General features: G+C 41.6%; 1 protein-coding gene across 11 annotated transcripts in view; it reads right to left on the reverse strand.

Moving 5' to 3' along the window:
• The window catches only part of EPS8 (epidermal growth factor receptor pathway substrate 8), a 134,652-nt gene extending 122,069 nt beyond the window's left edge, over nucleotides 1-12,583 (reverse strand). For 8 of the 11 annotated variants that reach the window (XR_007709360.1, XR_007709359.1, XM_035550822.2 and 5 more), the window contains exon 1: nucleotides 12,333-12,561. The gene's annotated coding sequence lies outside the window, so the exon portion shown is untranslated. Of the gene's footprint in view, nucleotides 1-12,332 lie in introns of all 11 variants that reach the window. The other 3 variants (XR_007709361.1, XM_035550825.2, XM_035550813.2) reach the window with 3 other exon arrangements.
• Between the last annotated feature and the right edge of the window lie 355 nt (nucleotides 12,584-12,938).

Raw genomic sequence — 12,938 nt, forward strand, 5'->3', positions numbered from 1 at the left:
AATGTTAATCACACATATAATCAGTGCAGCACCACCATCCCAACACCAATGAAAAATCATTTCTCTACCACAAAAACAACCCCAAGCTTGAGATCTGCATCATTTTAAGGTCATTTGATTCCTGAAGACATACAGCTACCACAAGGAAAAAACAGGGGAATATCTGGAAGTCGCCATTATTTCTATAAGTCATCATGGCAACAGCACCGCCTCAGAACATTTCCTCATTACTGGAAGCTGGAGTCCCATGCAAGGCAAACAAACTGTGAGCGTGTAAAGAGCAAGGTCATATCTAAAATTACTATTCACTTTTTACATCTTAGAGAAATCATTGCAGTAAAACTCTGTGAAGGAGGTTTTAAGACCAAGCAGGACTTGCATCACTTGTGACACAATCCCACACAGTCATCATGCCTTCAATTTACTAAACTGCCTGAAGTAACATCTGTGAATCTTTTTCAATATCAGTCATAAAGAAGATATGACTATGGAGAAAAAATGTTATTGCTGGCATTATTGGGAATACTAGGACAGCATGCATCTGGACATCTGAGTCACTGTACGACACCATCTCTATGGTCTAGGAGGTAGAAAGGCCCAGACTCTCTCAAATCTGCCAAGGTGGTGAGGTTCCTGTTTATTTCCAACACTTCCACAGATATTTCCCACAGGGCAATATAGCCTTTAACCCTTAGAAAATGTTTTCCAGCCAAATGTCTTAGACAGCCATGTGAGCCAAAAATGATTATGCACATAAGTATATAGTGGTTCAGAAAGTGATCTGAGCTTATACAATTTATACAGTCAAGCATGAATAGAAAGAAGGACAGGCTCCAGGATCATCTGCTTTTAGCCTACGAGGTTTTGACTGAAAGGTCTATATGCAGAAGAGGAAATCTGTACTGCATCTCCTATGTGCCAAAAATATAAAAATACAAACAACAGTATCTAGGGGGTAGCACCGCATTCTGGCATTCACACAATTCAAACACAGAACTGCTAGAAATTCACTAATGTACTTAGTGAAAAATACCAATATTTGCCAGAGGCAGGTAGCTTAAACTATTGTGTCTATCATGGACAAAAAGGAAGGGCAGGAAATCTTGTTTTATATTTTCCTACCAGAAATAGAAGGGCAGAAACTTTCCTCCTTCATATACTCTGGAGGTCAAACTAAATGATGTAATGATCCCTTGTGGCCTTAAACAGGTTTTATAGATTATATGACTTAAAAATAGACATTATGTTTAAATAATAAAATTCTCTTGAAATTGAGTGCCTAGTACAACAAGCCTCCAGTCACTAGCTACGATCTGAAAAAGCTAACACAACAGAAATAGGTAGATATTCTGAAATTATAATTTTATCCCACTGACTCCATCTGCCTGAAATGTAAACAGGATGTACTATCTTCTACACAGTCTGCATTACCAGGTGCAGGACTGCAGAAAAGCACACAGCAGTCTGCATTACCAGGTGCAGGACTGCAGAAAAGCACACAGACGGCGGGCATGTCTATGGTGCAGACACCACACCCAGGTTCAGGTACCAGACATGGTTTAGCTGTGGCAGCAAGGATCTCTGTCCTCAGCCAAGAGGAATGGAGACAACAGCATCCCGTGCAACTGTAGCCTGTTTCCTGCACTGGAGAAGCACAATTAAAGTCCCCTTGCCTACACTGTCATGACATCTCAGCTGTAGGCAGTCCTCTGAACAACTTCATTCGAAGCCTGTTACCATACAATAATTGCGAGAGGTCGTGCCATCCTGGTTCAGGAAGGGATCTGAATTAATTACATGCACCAATATGTGTGTTATCTTTTTGCTTCATTTCCAAGTACAAGGCCAAAAGAGGAAGTACAGAAGAGAGGTGCTGTCATCTCATCAGTAGAGTGACTGCATGTCAGCTACACCATTGTTTAACTGGTCACAAGCACAATATAACACAGAAAAGCTCCCCAGTTTGTATGGACAGCCTGCAAGTCCACTGGAAATCATTTAATTTTGTGAGTGAGTGAGTACACAAACAATCAGAATTGGATTGCTTTGCTCTTATGCTTTGACAATGGCAATTTCATTTTATTTATTAAGATAATTCATAAAGCACCATCAAATGCAGTGTAGAATCTCTTACAACCACATTCTAGCAATGCAAGATCTCACTGAAGCACACCATTAATTCCTTGACAGTTAGGGAATGAGCCAAATACTTTGTGCAAATGAAGGATTAGTAAGGTTTCAACATACACATTTCCTAGCATTTAAAATGTGCAAGGAGTGAACCTTATTAAAACAGAATTTCATATTAGACTTTAAAATGATGGCCCCTTAGGCAGATTTTCTATACTTCAAAAGATATCTATTATACTACTATATGTTACAGTCTAGGGTAACAGAAAAATAAATTCCTATCAAATTGCTGTACTACTGTATGCAGGAGGCATAAAATAGTTGCTCTTCCCTGCAGCCCTCAGAAAAACACAGACTTCTCTTCAAAGTGGAATATCACCAGTCTCACACGATAAAGACAGAAAAAACTTTAATACAATACTTTGAATTTAATTCCACTTCACCATTGAAAATATTTTGAGCAATTAAAGCAGTATGCTCCAAAATTCTGTGAACCTGCCAGCCAGTATCTGGGACTCCTTTGGGGCCTCAGGGTTACATGGCCTACCCCTATGCTCCTGTTTCTCTGTAAAAGGAGTTATCAGTTGTTATCAGAAGTAATCAGTTTATGGATGTTTCTGAAATAAGATTTCCCTAAATTTACAGAATATAGAAGAAGGCTGGTGCCTTTTCTTGTTGTTTTTAATAGTGTTCAGAGCTGTCTGAAAATTTGCATACACAGAATCATAAAGGACTAAATCATTTTCCTACTTTGCATCATTTCTAGTTTAAGAGTCCTTGTAGCGCAGCCACTAGGAAGTGATGCTGCCCATGATCCAGATTCACGTGACCTCTTTAATGTGTTAACTCATCCAGGTCTTCATAATTACAACTGATCCAGAAGCTACTGGGAAATATCCCTAGCAATTTAAATAAGCACTGTATTAAATACTAACATACAACTAATAAATGATCATTTGTTACAGGCATTTTGGTGGCCCAACTTAGTGAAGCAGAGCTCACTAAAAATCACCCAAAATAAGTAACAACAATATTCTCATCTCATAATCAGCAATTAAGAATGCTGAAAGAACTCACAGAATGTGTTGTGTTCTTCCAAACTTTTCCATCTTATCTCAAATGTTTATAGTAAAAAGAACAGAGACATTTTCTTCAAAGCACAATCACTACCAATCCTACCCAACATTCCAGCAGCACAAGATGCTTCTTATAACTCAACCAAGTAACCCCCTCAGATCTTCAGGATATGATAGCAAAATAATTATCCCCCCTCAGTGTTCCTTTGTTATTATTCTATTTTTTTCTTATCCTTGTTTCTTCAGGCAGAAATGACTAGGAGATTCTACCATCAATTCACCAAACAGAATTCCCCTGCATTTGTTTTCTTTTAGGTTTAAGTTTTACAATTAAATTGTATATTAGAGAAATATCTAATAATTTTCCACCCAGCTAAAACTGTGCCCCACTATGGCTTCAGTTTAATTATTCCCCTTTCCATTTTACTAGCTAGAAGAAAAATGAATCTACCTTCAAGCCTGTTGGAATCAATCTTCTTTTCTCTTTCTCACAATTTATAAGTCAGACGCTTAAAAAGTGTTCATATCCTCTTTTAACAAGCTGGTTATGTGAGATAAGCACAAGAACATTAATAAAAATAGCTCAGCATTAAGTCATGGATGTTTTACAAAAGTAAACCTAGAAAAAAAAAAAAAAAAACAAAAAAAAAAAACACTAAAGGCTAATTGTGATTTATACCGCATCTCTTTCCCTACACTACCAGTTATCAATCACGTCTAAAAGATCTCTTCTTTTACATACAAACATCATGAACACAACTGCTTCTGGCTCATTTCTAATCAGCTCAGACACTGCACAGCATAGACCACCCCCGAGTCAGCCCTGAGACGTGCAAACACTGTCATGCTGCAGAAGACATTTCATTCTTTCCCAGTTACGGACTTTAACTTTTCTTTTCCTTTTAAATAAGTCCTTCACAAAGATTTCATCGCTGGAAGCCCAGCTTCTCCCACCTCAGCTCTCCCACATGTTGTACCTCAGTAGAGTCTGCACCATCACTTTCACAAACCTCCCTCAATGTCTGCATTGTTCAGCCTGCTCCCCTGTGAGCGGAACACTAGACGCAGTGTGAACAGATGATGTCAGAGCATGTGGAAAGCTTGCGAGATTTCATGAAAAATATGTTCCGGAATGCAAACTTGATTGAAAAAGGAAATATGTGAAGTGGCACCCTATGCACTAACTTCAGGGTGGGCTACCTTGTCAAATATTTTGAAGGTCTCATTTCCTGCATTGTACAATAGAAGCGGAAGAACTCTCAGGATCCTAATAATGATGCAAACCAATCCACTGCTAGAGCAAGGATAATACCACCATGAGCATTGACACTTTTATTACTGCAATTACTATGAAGCAGCTGGTGGTAATAATAATAATACTTAGCATTTATACGATGCTTTACATCTTCAAAAGGCTGTGTAAACATTTGCTAATTAAGCCTCCCAGAGAGACAGTTTTTTTCAGTTTTATAAATAGGAAAACTGAGGCAGAGAGACAAAACAGCTGTCCCCAACATCAAGATCTCGAGATGATGTTAAAAAGGGGAGTAGACATCCCTATGGATGAAAAGAACTTTTGGAGTTATAAAAGTACTGCTTAAAATACCCAAAGAATGTGATGGGACATAAACCTTCATGCTCTGTGCATCCACCTTCTCCAAAAAAAAAAAAAAAGAAAACATTTTCCCAGGGAAGACGTCCTTCACTGCTGCCAGCTGCTCAAAGCTGCTTGCCACTGAAGAGCATGAAATGCTGGACTAAACAGGCCAGTAGGACCATCACATCTGCCAAACCCCCAGCTTGGAAGACCGACTCCCTCTGAAAAATAAAACCATTGATAAACTGCACAAAACTGCTACTTCAATCAATCATCATCAAGACTGTGCCTCAAAAGCAACTCACTTGCCCTCTGGGGCTGTGTTCTGTACTGTCACAGTTTAAAAAACATACAAACACATTTTCTTTCTTTCACATCAATATTTAACTTTTTAGATTAAAGTGAGAAATGCTGTAAATACTAAGTAGAAATGAACAAATGCCACTGCTTAGTGAAGGCATTTCTGATTAGGTCTTCCATTCATATTCAGTAAGACATCAATTGAACAGATTTTTCATGTGTATATTAGACACGTCGCTCACATACAGAAACAAAATGCCTACACACACTAACACCTCCTATTCAGGTTTTTAGCTCTAGAGCAGCTTGAAGTGAGCTTAAAATTATTGCCTAGACAAAATACAGCATTAAACCATTATATAATACATTACTTTTAAAGCCATATCCTACAAAGACTTGATTATCCATGCAATTTCAAATATGAACCATCCCACTGATATCAATGAATCTGAAATGCACTTCAGAAGACACTGAAATACAGATTAATGGCACAAATGGACACAATGGGGAAAAAGAAATGGTTTGTGAAAAAGGAACAGCTTTGTTGCTAGCAGTGGTGGGAAGTGCATTATGCAAAGCGGACAAGAAGCACTACACACAACTGAAGATGAAAGTAAAACAAAAAGTGTAGGGAAAACTTACAGGATAAATAAAGAATCAGGAAGAAATAAAACAGGAGATTAAAGTTATATCAAGACTCAAGAGCAGGATGGACCACAATATGGAAGATGGTGGAGAAATATGGTTTGAGCAAGCACGGAAGAATGGAAAACCTTAAGAGCTAACCCAAGGGCTGAGTTGAGCAGGGAGAACATGGACCAAAGCAGAAGGCAAAGTTCAAAATGCGTCACTGCTTTAGCACAGGAGCAGGAACAGAAGGAAAACAGTGACTACAACAGAGAAGCTGTGTTTGTTTCTCATCAGTGGTAGGACATTCGTCATACAGGTGATTTACCTAATGGATGGTAAGGTGCAAAGTCCAGATTCCTCACTCTGTCCTGTCCTCTGTGAGTGAAACAGCACTAAGAGACTAATCATCAGTTAGCCCAGAGTTAATTAGCTATAAAGAGGTTTGCAGCTGAAGTAGGAACAGATGGGATCCTCCTACCTCCCAGTCCTCTGCCTTAACGCCTGGACAATTCTTTATCCCTCATACAGGAAGAGAAGGAAATAAAAGAGATGAAACATTACACTAAGGTTGTCACAGCATGGGAAGGAATGCAAAGCAATAAATAACCATAGAAGTGGAGAAGAGAATAAGCAATTCCACTATGGGAAAAACAAGTCTGAGATGACACTGAAATTAAAGTAGAAGAATATGTATTTAAATACACAGCCTGCCACCAAATTCTAAATGAGAACCACACGTGTATATTTATATCTCCAACTGCAGGCAATATAATGCACTCACATGCTTCTCAAGACACGTTGTGCAAAGCTGTACATTACTTTAGAGGCCTATCTATAAGTGGCTGACTTCTCCGTTTTTAAAATAGCATGGAAGACCATCATTTTATCACAACTTGGTATCACAAACTTCTCACGACATAATTCAATTCCATGGCATAGCTATTGCCATATTATTGTCATATGCACTGACACTGAAGAACTGAAAAAGGGACATGAATGTCTCATGCTCTGAACAAGGGTCTTAAATTCCCGTGATAGGTATAATAAAAATATTTGTAATGTACAGGTTTATGACATACATAAACCTGTAAACATGGGATTTTCAAAGGCACTGAACTCTTACTAATGCCTGTATCAATCAAACATCTACCCCCCTGAAACACTGCTACATTATTTATGTATTGGAAAAAGCATGCTTTCTCAACACTAATTACTGCAAATTATATTTTACACTGGAAACAAAGAGGTTATTGACTAAGGAAATGGAGAAGATGACACATAAAACATACTGTGGAAGCAAGCAAAAAGAAAAAAAAAAGCAGTGGCATTGCAAGAAGAGAAAGTACATCAGAACTACAAGAAGAGTTCTGCATCTTCACAAGAAAAGCATTCAGATTTATTCAGAGAATTAATGTTAAACCCTCTCAACCACCCCATAATGAAAGAAAGTGCTCATTAACCAAGGTTCATATTTCACATGCAAGACAAACCACTAGGACCATTAAGTGAACAAATCACAGCAATGCCAAATTCCACCTAAAGTGAAAACATTGATAAGATCAGGATAATCTTGTATCTCACCTTGCATCTGCAAGTATGAAAGAACAAACCCACTTCTCTGATCTCTTGTATTTCTCCTGTTTTTTAGATTAAGTTTTAAGCAGCTAATTTGGGAGGTATGTTACATATCGTTTCCCTTTCCTAATGGCTCTGGACCTATTTTAATGAAGAGTGAAAAAGTACTGCTAACATCTGACTTTCAGCTTCTCTTTGCACATGAGCCAATTTCTAGAAGAAGAGGGGGAGGAGAAGGAAGTACTGATGGGAGAAGCAGCAAGGCTAGTGCCTGCTTTTCTACTTGGTCAAATCTTAAAAATGCTTTTACATGCCGGAGCAGAAATCAAAGTAATACACAAATCCCCATGAGTCATCCCTTTATTTTCCAGATATTAAAAAATAAATAAATAAATAAAAAATCCTAAACTACAGACATAAGACTTACAATGACTGTCCTGCAGTAAGTGAAGTCTGAAACACTCCGGAGATACGGTAAATTCTACCCCCCCTGCCCCAAAAAACAGCCATGGCAGCTTCACAATTAAGCGAGCTGAACTCAGCTCCTCTGTGCTCACGGGACACTTAAAAGAAGTCATATATTCCCTTACCTGCAGTGGTAATCTGTAAAATCCATGAAATCTCTAAATGGTAACATTTTGTATTATTAAAAGATAAATGTATCTTGCATCAAATCAACACATTCTTGAAAGAAAGGAAAAAAAAAAAAAAAGGACAAGTTATCTGTACAAAGCCAGCTTGGAGTTATAACATCCACAACACCTATATTGACTCAACAAATACCATTCTTAAAATACATTTCCTAAATATTCTGTGGAAACATTAAAGGTTTCACAGTATTCCAGAACAACAGGTTCATCATTTCACAACCCACAGCTTTATTAGAGAACATCGCAATTTCTTTCGCTGGTCAAAAAGCTTCACTCAATTTGGCGTTAAAAACAAATGCAACTAGAATCCCCTGTCACACCATTAGTAACGAAGATGCCCTTTATGCATCAGAACATTACACAACAGAAAATGCTACAGAAATGCATAACTTTACACAAGCTGTACAAATTCCATGCAAATTACTAGCAATAAACCTTTGAAGTTAGAGACATCTGCTCACTATGTCCATCCAAAATGCATAAGGTTGCTAGAGTCTATTCAGAAAATGACAGAGGTAATAAATGCAAACAAAGTAATTTGTAATTTGCTATTTCCACTTCAGATCTCATTCCTGCAGAGAGTCACAGCATGAGTAACTTTAATTGCATAGATAGTGGCATAGAACGGGAAGGGAAGAAATGTGTTCAACTAGTAGCATTCAAGGCCCTGAGCTGGCTTATATTGAGAAATTTTACTGGAAGTTAAATTAGTGAATAAAATCAAAGCAATGTGTTAGTGAATGCAGGCTCGTGGATACAGCTCAAAATGAAAAGTGGTCCTCAAAAGCTAATTCTAACAATGTTTGTATTTTTGACTGACTAATTTTTTACCTCCTCAAAGTCCATAATGTGCTATTGAGAGGGACAAAAAAAATAAGTAAATAAATCACAAAATAGTGAAGGTTGCTTCTTCCCACATCCCCATGATCCTTCCAAGAAACCTGTGAGTAAGCTCGCATGGGAACAAGCAAAATGATACAGAATCACTAAAGTAGCAAATGCTACGAAACACACCTTGTCTAATCTTCCTGTTTCAGTGAACTGAGAGCTCTGTTTAGTAGATACCTTTGCAAATCCAAGTAGTCTCACTGACTGAGATTAAACTTTACTGTATATGTAGGTTTGTGTACATTCATAACAGTGGGAAATCCAGCAGCCCCTCATGACCATAGTAACAGCTGAAATTCCCACCAAAAATAAAATTCAAATGGAAACAATCATATAACTTGATACCCAAAATGGGAAACTGAAATTTCTAGGTGTCAGGGTTAAATCAAGGTATGTACAAAACTATGAGAAAATCATATGTGTTGGATGCATAAATAAATGGATGAAGCAGAGTCTAATTCTGGAGTTGAGATAAAATTGCAGCAGTCATAACCCTTAGTGGAAGCAGGAACTCTAGTTTCTGCAAACGCAGAGCATTTAACACTGGAAAAACTAGAGAACTAACTCTGAAAACAACAAATTCGCCTCTTATTACTTTTTTTTTTCTCCCACTGTGACTATTCAATATCTGTATCTGCACTGGTAGTTTAGTTACCAGCAGTATTTTTAGTGACTTATAGTTTTAGCAGGTGCTCAGTAAGTATTGAGTATTGCCCTAGCTTCAGCAAAAGGCATATTTCAGGCATCAGACTGTTCTCTGTACCACAAAATAAATACAGAGGCTTCAAAATCAGTTCAAAGCCATCCAGTCACGGGGTGTTGATTAGCCTCCTTGGGACCCCAGCTCAGGACTAGAATAATGAAAACCCTGAATGCCTATAGACAAAGGAGACACAGAACCAGACGCTGTTAAATGAAAAAGCAAGAAGAAATCTTGGTTTAAAAGGATATATGAGAACCTATCCTATCCATATGTGGAAAACACACACTGCAAGCAAAGCACCTTTCAAATTCTCTTTGAATGGAGGTAACAGGATTGGGCTGTGCACACTGTACCATAAGCTACACAGCTCTGAGATGTTAAATGTCTTTTCTTTCTGGCTACCAGCCATGCAGCAAAGAAAGAAGAGGTTCTACTGTGCTCCAGATTTTGGAGGGTTCACAGGCCAAAAGCTTCTATTTTTCCATCTGGCATGGTTGAAAGTTGCTTCTTTAAGGAAATCTCCCATCTTTGACCAGTCATTCGCTGTTCTAGAAGACAGGCTGACGCAGCAATTAGGAGTACGAGAGAGGTGCTAGACGCAGAAATCAAAGTTAACAAGCACTTTCTTAGTGCAGCATTTATTGTGGGGACTTTGAGTCTTCTGTTATGCCACTGCCATAGTTGAAGAGAAAAGTTCATATATACTCAATCTATTTTGACCCTCAGGGCACCAATTATTCAACTTCAGATGTTTAGGTTTTAATAAGCTTTCATGCACAGGGGAACAAATACAGCAGTTAATGTGAGTGATTTGCCATTTACAGCTAGAGTATGACCGGAAAGAAAATCAATCATATTTCATGAATTTAGTTGTCACCAGGTGGAAAGCTTTTGCATTTTTTTTAAGTCTGTGCACTTCACAACAGAAGTATCTTTAGATCAATCTTGGACTCTGTGTTATTGCTGCGTATAGCCAGGGACCTACTCGCTTCCTTGTGGGGTTGTCACCTCCCTCCAATTACACCTAATGAGATGCTCTGGGTGCTTTCAAAATTACATACAATCAAAAAAATTTATTCTGAGCTTAAAGAATGCGTAACTCAATACCACAGCCACTATGAGGATGTGACAATACAAGTATTGTCCAAAGCAGGTTATATTTCCATAGCCTCCCCCAGCCAGAGCAAACAGCAGCCTCCGTCTGCTCCCACAGACCTTTGAGCACAGTATCTTGTTACCTGAAGACACCTGTGTGCTAATAACATTACACTTGCTGTGAACTGTGAATTGAGCCAAGATATGCTGTGTCTCCCTTGCATCTTGGAAACCCTGTAAGCTCTTCACAGTCCCCACCACTGGGAGAAAACGAGGAACTCGTTTTAGGGCTGGTCTAAGAGAGCCCTCTTCTCAAAAGGCTCTGGCTGCAGCATTTCCACTGGTATTCCATGGGAAGAAGACTGCTCACACAGTGCTGATTCTGTATTTCCAGTTGCTAATGACAAAAATGGTCATATTTATGTTCTTCCATGTAAGCAATTTTTGTAGCTGACATACAGACATTTCACAATCACAAAAGAGAAGAAAGATGGTCAATAGGAAGGGTGGAGGACCATACTTTTTATGACAAAAGGAAGGAGAAGCCGTATTAAAACACAGTCTGCACTGCAAAGAAATCCGAGATCCATCATTTGGTTAATATTTCAGCAGACACAACCTAGAGCAATAATATTTTTATCTTCAGTACTTCACTTGAAGTAAACAAACAGACGCCACCAAAGGTCATACTGCTGCATGTCTATAACCCGCGGGGTACAAGAGCCATGAGCTAAGACAAAACACAGCTTTGGGGTGGGAGAGTTGGTTTGCAAAAAAATATCCTTAAGAAAAACTCATCCACTCGTTCTCCTGTTGTCTGCTCCTAGCTGGCTTCAGGCTAGGGTTTCATGGAGGCTGCAGTCCGTTGCTGTTGTTGATGGACATAACCCAGCCCTACAGAAGTTACAGGGGGTATGGAGCACCGTATATCACCCTGTGAAATGCCAGAAACTTGATTTCCACCATGCGTCCGGGTCTCCCTTAGTGCACTGGTGCAATGTGGACAGAAGTGCACACCATGGCGATGAGAGGTGTGGAAGGAGGAAGAATGCCAGGGAAAGTTAGCAGAGAGAGCGAGAATGGGCTGAACAGCCAAGAAGGCAGCCGGCAGGGCAGCGCACCAAAGCAACACGGGCACACACCGCAGGATTATCCCACCCAACAGCTGCTCACCGCCACCCACCACCAAAACACACCACCTCGGGAAAAACCACCTTAGACTCCGGAAAAATGGGTGAGCGGCGGGGAGAGCCGGGCTGGCCACCTGGGAGGAGGTGAGGAGGGAGGTGGCAGAGCTCGGGGGCACGGCCGGGGACCCTCCCCGAGGGACAAGGTGCGCGCGGGTGGCACACCGCCGGGGGAAAGAGCCCGTGCGCATCTCCACGGGAACCCCCGCAGGTGTACGCGGGGAAGGGCTGCGGCCGAGGCTCCGACCCCTGCTCCCAGAGCGTTGTCCTGAGCTCGCCCGGGGGACTCGGGGGCAGTTTCCCAGTGAGAAGGACGGGCGGCAGCAGCAGCCCCAGCGGCACCTGGAGGAGGCTGGGGCAAGCGCCCCGCACCTCGCTCGCCATGTTAAGAGGCCGGAATGAAGAGGGTTGGGGCAGAATAAAAGAGAGGGGGCAGAATAAAGAGGGATGGGGGGCGCCGACACCGGGGGCAAGGCAATCCCCTCCCCGCCAGACCCTTACCTTCCGCGGGCGCCTTCCTCCCGCTCGAGGCGACGCGGCGGCCGGTGGGGGGATCCGGGAGGGATCCGGGGGAGATCCGGGGGGCTCCCCGCCGCCGCCGGCCGGGGGCAGGGGCGGCAGGCGCGGACAAAGTGCCCGAGCGGCGCGGGAAGGGCGCCGGGCAGCGGGAGCAGCCGCGCAGCGGAGCGGAGCGGAGCGATGCCGAGCTCCCTCTGCCGGCCCGCCGCCCCGCCCCGGCCCCAGCCCCGCTCCCGGCCCCGGTGCCGGCCCCGGTCCCAGCCCCCGGCCGGGGCGGGCCCGCGGAGGGCAGCGCGGAGCCCGGCGGTGGCGGTGCGCGGCCGCCCGCCCAGCCCCTGCTCCCCCGTCGCCCTGTCGAGGTTTGCAGGTCAGTTGCAAAACGCCGGGGTACTTTACTTAGAGCACCTCCCCGCAGTCGGGATCAGATGGGTGAGTTGCTTCAAGCGATCTGAAGCATTTACCGAAAAAAAAAAAAAAAAAAAAAAAAGAAGCCACGCACAAAACCTCCCCGGACTCCAAAGCTAAAATCCCTGAAGATGTAGATGTATCTAAACCGGCTGTAGAACGAGTCGGCTACACGAACAAAAG

Source organism: Cygnus atratus, chromosome 1 (genome assembly GCF_013377495.2).
Source record: "Cygnus atratus isolate AKBS03 ecotype Queensland, Australia chromosome 1, CAtr_DNAZoo_HiC_assembly, whole genome shotgun sequence".
Lineage (NCBI taxonomy): Eukaryota > Metazoa > Chordata > Aves > Anseriformes > Anatidae > Cygnus > Cygnus atratus.